This window comes from Vicugna pacos, chromosome 7, assembly GCF_048564905.1.
Source record: "Vicugna pacos chromosome 7, VicPac4, whole genome shotgun sequence".
Taxonomy (NCBI): domain Eukaryota; kingdom Metazoa; phylum Chordata; class Mammalia; order Artiodactyla; family Camelidae; genus Vicugna; species Vicugna pacos.
In genome coordinates this window covers 37,711,228-37,726,682 of record NC_132993.1, presented here as the reverse complement: position 1 = coordinate 37,726,682, position 15,455 = coordinate 37,711,228, and the positions used below count along the sequence as shown (strand labels likewise).

Genomic DNA, 15,455 nt, shown 5'->3' with positions numbered 1-15,455 from the left:
ATTTCATTGACTTAAAAATTTTTTCCATATCTCCCATTAAATTTCAAACTAAAGAGAAAAGGCATTATGTATTTGTTTGCATTCATTTCTCTACTACCCTATAAGTAACTGGAACATAGTAGGGATTCAATAAAAATTTGTTGAATAAATGAGTAAATGAATGATGAATGCAGGGATGAATGAGTAGAATGAACACAAAATTAACTATGGGTTTCGTTCAACCCATACCTCACCATTCCTGCTTATATAAAGATCTTTCAGACACATATTAAGATAGAATGTGTATCACAGTGAAGTTTCATAATGCAGGACGCAGCAGCAGTGACTGGACATTAATTATGTGCATTTTTATTGAATGAAGCACAATGCAGAGCAGTGACTAGTAATTAATTAGAGGAATAAGACCTTCAAATGTGCATGCATGCCGCAATTAATTGAAAAATCTGCTCACTGTTACCAGGAGCATAAATGCCAAGATTTTGTATTCAACTTGGTTGATAAGCATGAAAGATCAAGAGAATTAACATCAGACTTTATTCAAGCATGCCTTCTTTTAATTCAGATCCTTTAACAATTTAGCTATACACTGAAATGTAATCAGGGATCTACTTTGAGTAGTGAGATTTTCTCTATTTTCCAAATTTTCAGTAATAAGCATGCATTACTTTAAAAAAATCAGGAAAACAGTAAAACCTTAAGAAATGATTCCTAAGAAGGGAATCAATTTATTGTGTGTAGTCTGAAGCCCTAGTTTTTTCAAATCCTTTCTATACCATTTTGGTCCTTAGAATCATGAATTTTTAGACCAGGTGGAAATTTTGTAAGATCATCTCAGATAGCTCTCTCATGTTTCACAGGTAAATTTTTGACGACCCAGTGTCCCTCCCCTACTGCATGTAATTCTAGTAAAATTGTCAATCATGGAGATGGGTAGGGTGGGGCAAGTGTAGAGAGGCTGAAAAATAAGATCTAAACTAAACAACCAGAGCAATTTAAATCATTTCCCTAGAAACAGTAATTAGCCTGGCAGTGTTCACATGACTCAAATGGCCATTCAGATTACTTTTGCTGGGGAGAGGATTATTCTCTGTGTCAGTCCTCAAGCGAAGGAAGATGTGGGTCTGGAATGGCCATTCATATCTCGAATGACAGATGTGCCTGGCCCAACTCCTTGGACTTCCCAGAAAAGTACTAAGCCAATAAATTACCCCTTTTGCTGAAGGTTTGAATTTATTTTCTGTCACATATATCAGAGAGAAGTCTTAATAAATAACAATCCATTACTAATGCCATTTGTTCCTATTTATTTATTTATTTTTAAAGAAAGGCAGACTGCCTCATGCAGCACCTCATTTGGATGTGTCTGCAGTCTTGGAAGCTTGATTACCCTCAGTTCCCCTGCAAATGGACATTGAGGTCTTGACTGGAGGTTCTAGCAGGGGCCTGCAGCTGCTCATATAGCCTTGACTAAAGGCTGGTTCTCCTCTGTAAGTGAAGGTTGTCCTCTTCAAACAAGCATGCAGCTTTGGGAGGGAGGCACGTGGAGGGCCAGATCAGCCAAATCAACCCTAGCGATCAACGGAGTGACAGAAGTCACAGTCAGACCGCCCTCACGTTCTGTCCTCTTTATTAAGGCCTCCAAACATGAGGACTCCAAAATATCCCTGGGTCTCCTATCTCTATGATTGTTGTGTCTCCAGTAGTGATAGAAGAAAAGAATTGCTTATATTCAACTTAAGTTTTCTGCTATAATTTTAAATTAAAGACGTTTGCTTCTACCTGAGACAGAGTTACAGGAACTGGATTTACTCTCCTACTAAAATAACCACCACCACCAAAACCAGCCCCTGAAAAAAAAAAAAAAGACAAAATACATGAAACAAAGATTTTCAAGTCACTGGGTATTAGGCAATGAAGGGCAGTGATCCTGGAGACAGCTAACTAATGAGGTGAGCCCTATAATTGCCTCCGAGTACAGCCTTGAGAGAGTTTACAGTCTGCAGCCTGTGAAGGGGAAGCCAGATAGAGCCCGAAGGACTCCCTGAATTGAGAGTCTGGAAAGATGAAGAGGGCTAGAGCTTGCAGGACAAGTACTGCAAAGGGGAGAGCTGCCCAGACAGCAATCTATAGAGGTTCCTTCTCAGGTATTCAGCACAGCACTGATCAGCATATGCATTTAAGCAAACTACCCAGTGCTGGGGGCGGATTAGAGAACAGCGCCCAGTGCTCAGGCAGGACTGTGAACAGTGCCTGTTCCTACCAGCCAGAGAGAAAAACATACTATTCTTGCACATTGGGTAGAGCATCCAAGAAAATCATGTAGTAGAGAATAAACAGTCCTAGACTGATAACAGCTCTGAACCCACCTAAAAACTCATAAAAGCAAGACCTATAAGATCTGTTTCAAAGTAACTTATTTGCATCCCAGAACAAAGTTCAAGGATATTTATAGGAACATAAAAATAATCAGCACCAAACAGGATAAAATTCACAATGTTTGCATCTAATCAAGGATTATCAGATATGCAAAGAAGCAAGAAAACATGACCCATAATGCGAAGATTAATCAACTAATAGAAACTGACCCTGAACACAGAACTCTCCTAAATTCACATCCTCATTTCCATTGATTTTTATTCTCATGGGACTCACTTTCTTCAGGACTTGTGCTGCTCTTCATACTTTACCCTCCATACCCCTCTAGCTTCTCCCCACCTTCTCCAGCTGCGTAACTGAATGCCCAGGACCAATTTCATTAGGTATCAACAAAGCCATAAGTGGCTTGACTGCCACCTGCTCTACTAAAGGGCTTTTGATTGCTTACGAAAACTTGCACATTATCCTTGTCCTGGAAAGTCATGGTGCATATTAGCGTATTAGCATATTAAAGGCTCTGAGAAGGTCATTACTAAAGGATTCTTTTATCCCAGCATTTCCATTTTTTTTTGTATAAAACTGCATCTTCTTCATTTTGCATACTTTAATTTCAGAACAAAATTAACAAACAAATTTAAAAAACCCATGATACACAACACCCAAACCTTGTATCAATATGGGAAGGGATAGGGCTTGAGGCCCTTGTATCCTGCCTTAGACAAAAAAGACAGAAACAAAACCACCAGACATCAGTAGAAGTAACCAGTCGGGCCCAGGCCTCCCTAACTTATTGACTATAGGGGTCTAGAAACAATTTGAAAAAAATGTTTTTCCACTCAACATTCCCATTTTACAGTAAAAAAGTTCAGAGAATCAATTTCCCTAAGAACACACAGAACGTTAGTGTCAAAGTGGAGACTGATGCTGAAGTCTTCCAGAATAAGCCCAGTGTTCTTTCCTCAGCATTCACCCCCAAACCTTGGAATTCTTAAAACCTTCCTTAGGAATTTCCTATCCCTCTGTAAGCAAGCAGGACCGTGTGGAGGATAGACCCTGTCCCCATGCCCTCTGTTTTAGCTCCTCTCTGAAGTACCTACACACATAAAAAAAAAAAAAATTAAAAAACTTAAAAAAAAAAGAAAAATGAAGTACCCAGAAAACAGTATCTCATGCCCATTTCTTGAGTTGTTTTACTGATGCTAAAACCTCCACCAAATGGAAGAAGTTACTACTTGATGACCATGAAGCACAGAGCCCCCAGACCTACTGGAGCTTGACACTGCCCTCTCACCTCATCATCAACTAATCTGAGAATTGTGCATGAGCTGATCATACACCCTGCAACTCCTCTCCTTCTGGCCTTTAAAAATGCCTCCCTGAAACCCATCTAGGAGCTCTGGCTTTTTGAGCATCAGCTGTCCTGGACTCCTTGTCCTGCATCTTACAGTAAATGCTGCACTTTCCTTGACCACAACCCAGTATCAGTAGATTGGCTTTACCAAGCGAGCGTGAGCGGACCCAAATTTGATTTGTAACACTTTCAAAACCAGTTTCACAGCCTACAAAGCTTGCCTTTCACTCCCAAGGCTTTTTTCCCAGCATAAAGCTCTACAACTCTAAGAGTCAGTGGATGCCTGCGCGTCTGTGCAGGAATCAGATCTTCAGATCGTAAGCCTCTGCAGGGAGCACAAGCTCACTGCGCAAACACCCTGTGAAAAGAATGCTGTGCGTTCTCAGAGGTGGCAGTTCTCCTTGGAACTGGCAGCCATTTCTCTGTCATCACTTAGTCATTTTCCTGTTCAGCTCAGAAGGCAGCCCTGGCTCTGCCGGGAGTGACAGATGCTGTGCTGAGCAGAGCCCCGGCCCATCCCAACCAGCCCGGCCCACTTTAAGCAAAGGCTGAGTGAAGGGGGCAGATGTGGAGCCAGACTATTTTGACAGGAGATTGATTTTCTCCTCCCTTCCTCCCTAAAGCTTTTTTCCTCTCCTTATGTTTGGATGAATTATTCCTGATCTCAAAGAAAAGCAAAGAGGAACAGCCAGAAATTATTCTGGAGGGGATGTGGAGACACCTGGGAGGAGAAGCACAGGAAGAAAATCTCTGAGGTTTTCAGTATTAAAAACGGTTGTGATCAAATCCACCCTGATGTGCTCACCGCTGCTGGGCCCTACGATTAAGGGGAGGAGACTTTTTTTTTTTTTTAACGGTGTCTGCTATTAAATCTTGATAGAGAATTCATTTCAAAGAGGTTCCTGATCTTCTTGTTGGAAAAAATAACCTAACAGAAATGTTTGATTATGAATGTGAAGCCCCCCTGGGAATAGCTAACCTACATAGAGAAAAGGTTAGAGAAAAGAATTGAAATCAGGACCTCAAAGAGATACCAGCACTGCCATGTTCACTGCATTCACAGTAGCCAAGATGCAGAAACAACCTAAATGTCTATCAACAAGTGAATGGATTTAGCAAATGTGGTATATACATACATTGGAATATTATTCAGCCTTTTGAAAAAGATGGACATCCTGCCATATGTGACAACACGGGTGAATCTTGGAGACATTATGCTACATGAAAGAAGCCGGCCACAGGCCAAATACTGCAGAATTCCACTTATTTAAGGTATCTAAAATAGTCAAACTCATAGAAGCAAAAAAGAGAATGGTGGTTGCCATGGGCTTGTGGGAGGGGGAGACAGGGAATTACTAACCAATAGGTATAGAGTTTGTTAAGCAAGATGAAAAAGTTCTAGAGGTCTGCTGTACAACATTGCACCTAAGGTATTACACTCTTAAAATTTGTTAGGAAGGCAGACCTCATGTTAAGTGTTCTTACCAAAATTAAAAAGAAAATAAAGTTAGGCAAAGAGGAGATAAATTGCTCTGCAAAATGAAGGCGAATTCAGGATTTAACCAGAAGGGGCTCACGCTAGTGGCTGGGATTTGGAAGTTGTTGACCAGAGGAGGTGTTACCGGAGAGTGAATGTGTCGTCTTAAGATCCCTTATCCTTTTCCAGAGAATGGCAAAAACAAGCTGCCTGTCCCAGTCCGATCTACAACAGCGGGTGTGCTCCTACCCAGTCAACTTGGGATAAAACTGGCACACCCCTGACCTTAATTCTGGCTCTCCTTGCTGGCAGAGTGTGTGACTTACTTATTCTACAGTGCTTCCCCAGTGCCTGGCATGCAGCAGGTATTCAATGTATGTGTTCAATTGCAACAAAAAATGAAATTAAATCCTACAATTTCTGTCGTGGAGAATATTCTACAAAGCTCAAAAGTTGATTAATTGGCCTGAGATCACATAGCTGGAATGTGACCCAGATCTGCCCCAATTAAGCATTTATTGAGGACCCTCAGCCAACCTCCCAGTGACCCTGTGGGGGCACCACCCCGCCTCCGCACACTTCTCCCAGTCAAGGTCAAAGGTCCCAGTGCTCATGGTGAGTTGGCTTCACATAGTGCCTACGGGCAGGGAATGTCTTGCCAATTCTTTTCCAGTCATGCTAAGATTCCAAAGTCAGGGTGAAATAGCAAGCAATGGGAGGCCAGGTGAAAGGAGAAATCAATAAAGGAGTCAGTCGTTTATTAAAATAAAAAATAAAAAAGAATGCTTTGCACACAGACTAGGAGCGATAAGGCCTCCTGGCTTCAGGAAATTGATTCTTGGCAGAAATCTTTGTTCACATAGGGATCCTTTGGTGGTAACAGAAGCTCTGTGTGTCTGAAATAAACAGGGAACTATAGTAATTATTTGCACAAGTGCAGAGTGAATGTTTAGTCATCTGGAACCAGAGATGAGTTCAGTATGAGTAAAAACAAGAAGCAAGGGGCACCAAGAAAGACACTTCACTAGAAACCCTGACGTGGCCTTGTGTGTGCCCGTGCGGCCAGGGATGGCCAGGGAAGAGGCTCTTTCACTCTTTCCAGCCTGTTGCCTTCCTGCCCGGGGCTGATGATGCCGCAGCATCTCAGCCTCCTCGACCAACTGCTGCTATCACCAATCACGGTAGGAGGTAAAGGAGGAATTGGCATTTATTACACTCTGACTACTGAACTTTTACATACAGTACCTCATGCAGTCTTCACAATAGCCATGTGAGACTGGCATTGTTTCTTTTCTTTTTTTGTGGGTGGGTGGGTGGGATTAACTTTTGCTTTTATTTGCCAGTGTAACTTAACTACAGTGGCTTGCAAACTTTTCTGACCTAAAAAACACATTTTATATCACAATCTAACAACTACACACACACATATGTATATAACTGAAACCAAACTTTTGCCAAAACTGTCTACACTGAGTTTTCTTGTTTTTAAGACTTTTTTTGAATCAATTTTAGGTTTACAAAATTGACAGGAAGGTCTAGGAAGGTACATATATCCTGTCTCCATACATACGCATAATCATTATTTTTATTTACCAGAGTGGCACTGGGTTGTTTCTTATCCCCATTTTACCCAGCGGGAAATTGGGCTTTCCAGATGTAACTGACTTGTGTCAGTCTGGATTCCAACCCACTCACTGTGTTCCCAAGTCCGTGTTCTTCCCACCACACCAAGAACCAGCAGCCGTGGGCTAGGATCCAGGGAGCATCTCTCTAAGTTCCGCTTTCCTACTGAGCACTAGCGTGAGCTTGGGCAAGTCAGTCCCTCTCTCAGAGCCGCAGCTTCTCCATTTATAAAAAGATGTTGACTTCAACTTTGTCAGCAAACACTTTCTTCTAATAGTTGGTGGTTCTATCATCCTAACTGGTCACTGCTGGCCTTTTAAATGAGACATTTGTTTCCTTCCTCCCTCTGGTCCCTTCACATTGAACTGAGAGCCATCGTGTGCCAGGCACCAAGGGAAATACTATTTACAAATTGCGATTGCAGGAGAAATTGAGGATTTCCTCTGAGCCACCCGCCACAACTACTGTGGATTGTTCTTTTCATGTGTATCAGCATCTGAGATTGTCTATTTTTTCAACATTGAATTATTTGGTGAAGAAAAATTATAAAATATGTATGAAGTATAAATAATTACAGTAAAATCACATCCACATACCTATTTATCCAATTTCAAAGAACATAACCTTCAATTTTGAAGACCCTGGTGTGCCTCCCAATCTCTGAGAGATGGCCACTAATCTAATCTGATACTTAACCATTCACTTGCTTTTCTTCATATTTTGCCATATTTTAATCTCTTAAAAATATGTTGTTTAACTTTACATGTTACTGAGCTGTCTATAAATGAACCCACATCACATGTATTCTTCTGCAAATTAGATTTTTGTTTTGGCTTAACAATATTTCCCTGAGAGTCATCCATGTCATTGTCTCCAGCTGTTTTACTGTTTGACATACTCAATAGGAGCCTGCTGTCTGACTATACCTCAGTGTCCTTATCCAGTCTGTTACACACTCCAGAGACACATGCAAGTGATTTCCCAGTTTTCTGTTATTATGAACACTTGACAGTGAACGTCTTAGACATGTCCCCTGATGCACATGTGTAGGGATTTTTCTAGGGTATAAATCTAAGGAGTGGAGAAGCTGGGTCATAGCATGCATCATCTCAAATTTATCAGGTAATGTCACTTATTTCCAAAATAGTTACGTTCCACAGGGGGTGAAGATTTCATGCCATCCTCCCCACCTTTTCCCAGTACTTCAAAATTTTAGCTAATGTTGTGAATTATAAAAGCTGTCATTGTGGTTTCATTTTGCACTTTCCTGATTATGAATAGGGTGGACTTTTTTTAAAAAAAATTACGGGCCACTTACGTTTCTTTTTCTGTGAAATGTCATGTCTTTGGTCATTTTTTCTAATTCTGTATTCTGGATACTAACCTCTTGTCAGGTATACAAGTTGCAAATATCTTCGGCACATCACGGCTTATTTCACCCTCTTTATGTTTTTTAGCGAATAGAAGTTATTAACCATAACATAGTGAATCGATTGATCCTTTCCTTTATAGTTAATGTTCTGGGGTTTTACAAAGTACTCTGAGGAAATCCTCCTTGAGGACATAAAGATACTGTCCTATACTGTCCTCTAGGTTTTACAGTGTGTCTCATACTTAGGTCTTTTATCTATCTGGAATTTTATGTTTATGTATGACATGAGGTAGGGAAACAACTTAAGTATTGGTTTTCCATCTAGATAACCAATTGCCAGCTTCATTTATTAAATACATGCACATGTTTGTTTTGAGCTACCTGTTATTTTAGTCAGTTTCCATATCCCTTTGCCAATACTTCTATAGCCATTGTGATAAATCTTTCTAGATGGTAGGAAAAAAATGCCCCTACCTCATGTCCTTCAGATATGTCTTGATTATTCACCCATAAAAATTTTACTTTCAGCTTGTCAAGCTCTATAAAATGCCCTAATGGTATGTTGATGAAAATATAGGTCAATTTAAGATGACCTGTTTTTACATTTTATGCTCAGTTTATTCCTAGGTTCTTGTTTGCATCTTTGTTGGTGAATGTAATAGACCTGGAATCTTCCTTTACTGTATTAACTCCACTCTGCTCTTGGTATTTAACGTTACAGTGGCCTAAAAACTGGAGTTCTCTTACTTCCTTTTCTCTGGGTGTTTGTACAAGATTGAAATAATCAATACTTGAATGTTTAGTAGAAGAGGTTTGTCAGGCTCTCTGGATTTGTTGTTTTCTTTGAGGGGAGATTTTTAAATTATTAATTCAATTCCTTTGCTGGGGATAAGGCTGTTCCTAATCTCTCTTTCTTCTTGGGTCAGTTGTATTTTTCTAGGAATTTAACCATTTATCTAAGTGTTTAAATTTATTGGCAAAGTTGTTTATAACATCTTCCTCTGATTACTCTCTGCAGCTTCGGTAATTTGCCATTTCTTTTTTTTTTTATGCCTTACTTTCTCTTGATTATGAATTATTTCAAGTAACTAACTTTGGCTTTGTGGATTTTTTTGTTTTCTATTTCATCAATAGGGGGAGGGGTATTCTGCTGTTCTCTGTCTATATTCCTAACACAGACATGTGAATTCATTTTTAGTTTAATATGTGCATTTTAGATTAAGTAGAAAAAAAGTGTATTTCTTGATTCACTTTAATTATACCCCACAAGTAGTTTATAGTATATCATTTTCCTATTTCTCTTCAAATTTTTATCTTAGATTCTTCTTTGATTCATGAATTATTTAAAACTGGTTTTTAAAATTTTGTATTGATTTCTGACATTAAGGGTTTAAGCATTAATTTTTTTGCGCATCACTATTTGGCCCCATGTGGGATCAATTTTTTCATTCATCAAATATTGAGCACCCATATATGCCAGGTACTGAAAACAGACCAAAAATTCATGCCTTCCTGGAGTTCATACTCTGTCAGTTCTTGGAAATGTCCCACATACTAGAAGAGAAGGTGTATTTTTCATTTGTTCAGTGTAGTTGTTCTATATATGGCCATTAAATCAGGATTACTTTTCTTATTACTCAAATCATGTATATCCTGACTGACTTTTTTACCTGTTTATTACATCAGTTTCTAAGAGAGGTATGTTAAAATTTCCTGCTGTGTTTGTAGTTTGTTGCTCCTGTTTTTAATTACTTCCCTAGGAGGCATATTCTTTTTAAAGACAAGAAGATTGATTCTCAGATTAAGAAAGATGTCTTATCTTACAAAGTTTGTAAAAAAAAAAAAAAGGACCCAGGATTCCGTTCTAGTCACCTCAATTATGACAATATTAATTGCATGACTACTGTCATCTCTTTTGTCTAACATCCTCATCTAGCGACAATAAGAGTCTCTCCCCATCCTTTGGGAATTCCCTCCTCCCAGACTTGAATCAAATTCCTAATCAAGAGTTTCTTGCTTCCTGGTCAGCAGTGAATGTGCCAGTCCTGGCACTGGCCATCATAGTATCCTGGGCCACACAACCAAATCCAGGCCAATGAGAATCCTTCCTCTGGAGACGTATGTCTTGTCATTGCCATTATTGCTTCCCAATAGTTAGCTGGTCCCAGCCATTCGTGTATCAAGGTAGCTAGCTAAGATAGAGGTTGATTTTTGTTTAGCTATTTACCAAGGACGTTTTCCTTCTATATATGATACTAATCTCATCTGAAGAGATCCTGCATTTCCTTATTATTTAATCTCCACAGCTGAAATACATAATCTTTCATTTCTTTTAGTTTAAAAAAATAAATTTTAGTGTCATCTATAATTTACTGCATGGTTGAATAAAGTATGGTTTATTTTAAAAAATCATTAAGCATTACCACTTGCTAGGCACTGTACTAGATTGGAAATGGAGTAATATATACGTCCAGTCTGAAAGGACACAATGCAGTAGAAAAAGTCATGTTAAATGTGTGGAATTTAGGGGTTATAGGCGTGTGGACAGTGGGGGCAGTTCACTCAGCCAGGAGGTAGGCAGTCGGGAGGCTTCACAGAGGAGGTGACATTTGAGTTAAGTTCCTTCTTGAAATGAAAACTGATCAGGAAAGCATATTCCAGGAAAAACAAAAATTAAACATCAGCAAAGAGAAGAAACATGATTCTCCACGCTAATATTAAATTGTCAAAGTGATTTCTAAAGTAATTTTTTAAATCTTTTTTTGTTTTTTTTTTTTTGGCTACTATGTTCCTATTTCTCATTGACAATCCAATCAGGATTTACAAATATGTGGTACCTATGCTGTCATTCTCCCTCCCACAATGCCCACTATGGCGTGGCGGCTATCTCTAACTGAACACAGAATTCTCTCCTTAGAGAGTCTACTCAACATTAAGTTCCATGATTAATAAGGCAGAAACAGCCAATCATTATTAATAAAAGTGTATATGAGGGAAACTTGTTTACCATTTCTAATCCGATGGGGCAGAGACGTGGGAAGGGTGGATATCCAGACATGAGGCAGGGAGGCCTGGCTCTAAAATGTCACCTGGGCATTTTTTAAAGTTCTAAGTCTTAGGCCACACCCCAGACTGATTAAATCACAATCTCTAGGGGGTGGGGGAAGGGCTCCAGTATTTCTGAAGCTCCCCAAATAATTTCCAGCATAAGACAAGTTTGAAGATGACCACCATAAGGGGTCTTTGTTAGAAAAAGCCAAACTCATCACAGATTTAAAGAGCTGGAAAGATTACCGAATTGCACTTCCTAGAAAGAGTATGTTGTAGGGCAAGAGGGAGGCCTCTGAATCTGGACTCTGGTCAATAAGCAGATACCAAGAGTGAAGACCTGATGGGGCCTGGCCCGAGAGCAGGGGCATCATCAGCCAGAGGGCAGAGCCAGAGATGTGAGCTGTGTCCAAAAAGCTGAGCTGAAGAGCTGGCCTTCAGGTCCTTTTTTAAAAAAATTTAGTTTTCATGGCCTGATGCCAAATCTTCTTAGAAACAGTCATTTCTTATTTTCTTTTTCTTTTCTTTTCTTTTCTTTTTTTTAGAAATGGGTAAGTACTAAAGCTTTAAGAGCAATCAACATAACTCAATGAGCTTAATTTTTGCTACAATCAACTTTCTTTCAAGATATTATATTTGCATACAGGGCAAAAAGAACCCAGGTACTTAAAAATCAATGAAATTATATTATGGTGAATTAAAAAGGACATCTCTATGTAAACAGAATAAACTTGGTAGCACTACAGTTCATTTGAAAATCATTTTGACAATACATCGCTTATTTAAAGTAATTAGAATCTGGGGTTAGATAACTGAATACAGAAAAATTGCTTTGAAAGCAGACCCAATATCAATACTATCTTAATCTCTTTGCAAAAACAAACAAAACCAAATCTTTTAATTACACTACAGTGACTCAAAATCTTAAGAGAAAAAGTCTTCAACCCTTCCATTCATTCCGAATTTTAAAATCTCTCTCACAGGAGGAAAGGTAATAGGAAAGAGTTTTCGAGACCTTTCTGTAACGTAATGTCCTTTTTAACTTTGAACGTAAAAATGTATTTGTACTGTTACAACATTGTGAAAGGAAGATCAGTTCAAGAATGTAATAAAGTTCAAAAGCAGCTCTTCTTTTTCTGTACAGGGAACAATTTTACTGATTTAAATTAGAAACTTCTGGTTGGGGGGAAGGAGAAAGGGAAGGCCGAAGAGGGAAACAGGTGATCCGTGAACCAGAGATGATCCTTAACTGGTCTTAAGATAGGACTTCTGGGGCCAAAAAGTAATCAAGTGGAAAATGAAGTTTTATAATCCACACACATCACTGACTCTATTTTCTTCTAGACAAAGTAATTTTACAAAAGTTTGATGTCAGAGGATTTCATTCTTCCCATCTCTGAACTGAAAACAAATAGGTCCAAGCTGTCTAGTTTACAGGTTCAAAATATTTAAATGATCCATAACTCGCCTATTCAGCAAATACCATGCAAATAAGCTATATTAGTATATGATTAATATTACCTTATCTATTCTTCACTCCTTGCAAGTTCCATTGAAGCATGCCCCCTAAGAGACAAAAGAAAGGACTTCGTAAAATTCAGTTCCTAATATAGGGACTCTCTAGCCTGTCCTGGTGGGATCAGTTTGTCAGGAATGGAGCGCCCCCTAAAGGCCAGTCTTCCAGAGATTTTCTTCCCATCCTTAGAGCAGTGGTTCTCAAGCAGTCCCTGCAGGAACAGCATCAGCATTATCTGAGAACTGGTTAGAATGCAACTTCTGGGACCCTATCTATCTGTCTTACTACTTTTAGGCTTTTATAATAAAATACCACAAACTAGGTATCTTATAAAAAACAGAAATTTATTTCTTATAGTTCTGAAGGCTGGAAGTCAACAATCAAGGTGACAAATGATTCAGAACCTGGTGGGAGCTCCCTTCCGAGTTCATAGGTAGAAACTTGAAGCTGTAATCTCATACAGTGGAAGAGGCAAGGGAACTTTCTTGGGCCTCTTTTATAAGGGCATGAATCCCATTCATGAGTGCTCCAGCCTCATGACCTAATCACCTCACAAATGTCCTACCTCCTAATGCCATCACCTGGGGGAAGGGGAGGGTTAAGATTTCAACATATCTTGGGGGGACACAACCATTCAGATCATAGCACCATCTTAGGCCAACTGAGTCAGAAACCTCTGTGGTGGGGTGCAGCAATCTGTGTTTTAGCAAGCCTTCCAGGTGACTCGGATGCACACTAAATTTGAGAATCACTGTTCTCAAAGATATCAGAGAATGAAGGTATCACTGTGTAAAAAAAATTAATCATGCAGGCGTGGAGTAAGCTAGATTGTCTTTCCTCAAAGCAGATAAAAAATTAATTAAGCTGATGCTTGTATGAAGCAAATACATGGAGCTGTAATTTAGGAAATACCAAGAGACCAAACTGTGGTTTAATGTATGAGGAAAAGCTTCCAGCAGTTCTGGAATTAACCTCAAGATATGGCTTTAAAGAATGACCGTGTCCCTTGATTTGAGTGATAAAGTACTGTAAGTGTGTAATGTCACACGTACAGGAAGAGTATGGGGAACCTCAGTACCTTTATTCCCACTGAGGAGGAGGACTAAGGAGTTTCATGGACCTTCAACCTCTCCCCCTTATTCTGTACTGCAATCTGCCACAAACCAGTTCGTGGTGATCTAACTACAGAGTGAGCTGAGGCTGAACATGTCCACAGTCAACGAGGAAATGAAAATAACAAAGAAATATTTTCCATATTTTTCGTAATTTTTTTATTTTCACATACATAGTACATGTAAACAACTGGCATAAAATTCATAAAAATACAACACCCCTAGGCAGTATCACTTTATTCCTGATACATCCTTTCATTTTCTCCTTAATGTCATTGTCCTAGTTTAACACTACACTTTTCCTGCTAAGCATTTTTTGAGGCTTATCTTTTTATAGAAACACTGCCCCAACTTTGTTTTTTTATGTCATAGCAATAGCTGTTTTTATCGCCTCCTTGCTCATCCTTACCTTCCTCATACTAAAGCAAAAATATTTGTAAATGCTAAAAATGCGTAAAATACTGAGCTTTAATACTGTTTTGTCATGTGTATCGAACCTACTACTACTCTATGTTGCCATAAAAGATATTTATAATCTACAGCACCGGCTGCTACCAGATGTGACCAAGGCTGAGTGTGCAGTGTAGCCCAAGGCCTCTGTTCCAAACTGACTGGCCTAAAATATAATCATAGCTTGCTGGTGGAGTCACATTAATAAATAATGTTACAAAAGGAGTCTTCTGGAAAAAAAAATTAATTTGACTACTTTTATCTTTTACCAGCATATGAAACAGTTATAACAGTACTTTAATGTTTTTCCTTTATAGAATTTCCAATCATTACATGTGAATTTACTAGAAGGGGAGTTATTGAAAGGTGTTAAAAAAAAAAAGAATAACTTTAAATTAAAAAAAATTGTAACTGCTGGAGATACAAAACATGTTTAGGTGAGAAACAACGGCAAGTAAAGCAAAGCACACACTTCCCCTCTTCCTGCTGATGGTAACTTTCGTCCTCCTTGGCCTCCAGTGCCCACTTCCCATTTTCTGCATTGCTGCATCATTGCGCAAATTCTACTCTTAATCCACAACTCCCTAGACGCTTCCCTGTTTTCTGAAACTGGCAAAAGACCAAGGAATAAAAGTCACCCAGGAAGCGAGAAAGAGGGGGCGGGCAATCGTGAGGACGGAAGGATGCTCCCTGGGAAAGGTGGGCTCTGGGCGACGGGGGGCTGCATACTCCTGTCTTGGCAGCTGTCTGCTCTAAGCAAGCTAGCGCTTCCCCCAGACCAGGCTTGTCCTTGGGCTCTGGTGAGAAGGCAGAAAAAGAACAGCTCTTCAGCGGCTCCCCGGACTGGGCACTGGAAACCATCCCTGAGGACTCAGGTCTCAAGGACAATCCACAATGAGGTTAATCTGCCTGTGGTTAATAAAGAGAACACTGTGTAATTAAACGTGTAGTCAGCCAGAGGCACGGTTCGCTTAGAACTTTAAATCTTAAAACCATTTCTCAGAACTATGAGGATTCACTGTTTTGAAGAATCTCATTTCACAGAAATTAACTTCTAAGAAACAAAAATTCATATAGGAACTCAAAGCAGGTTTGGAACCATTTCAAAATAAAAATAAATAAGGAAGAAA

The 15,455-nt window shown here is 39.3% G+C and overlaps 1 protein-coding gene and 2 long non-coding RNA genes across 5 annotated transcripts in view; 1 reads left to right on the top strand and 2 right to left on the bottom strand.

Moving 5' to 3' along the window:
* The window catches only part of LOC140697382 (uncharacterized), a 31,555-nt gene that overhangs the window by 9,019 nt on the left and 7,081 nt on the right, over positions 1–15,455 (top strand). The window lies entirely within an intron of this gene.
* On the bottom strand, positions 5,930–11,274 carry LOC140697553 (uncharacterized). The gene is made up of 2 exons (XR_012074702.1): positions 11,207–11,274; positions 5,930–6,100 (listed from the first exon to the last, which is right to left on the bottom strand). It is a non-coding gene; the product is annotated as an uncharacterized lncRNA (long non-coding RNA).
* Positions 14,009–15,455, bottom strand: part of DPY19L1 (dpy-19 like C-mannosyltransferase 1) — an 84,610-nt gene continuing 83,163 nt past the window's right edge. For all 3 annotated transcript variants that reach the window (XM_072964686.1, XM_072964684.1, XM_072964687.1), the window contains one exon: positions 14,009–15,234. The gene's annotated coding sequence lies outside the window, so the exon portion shown is untranslated. The remainder of the gene's footprint in view (positions 15,235–15,455) is intronic.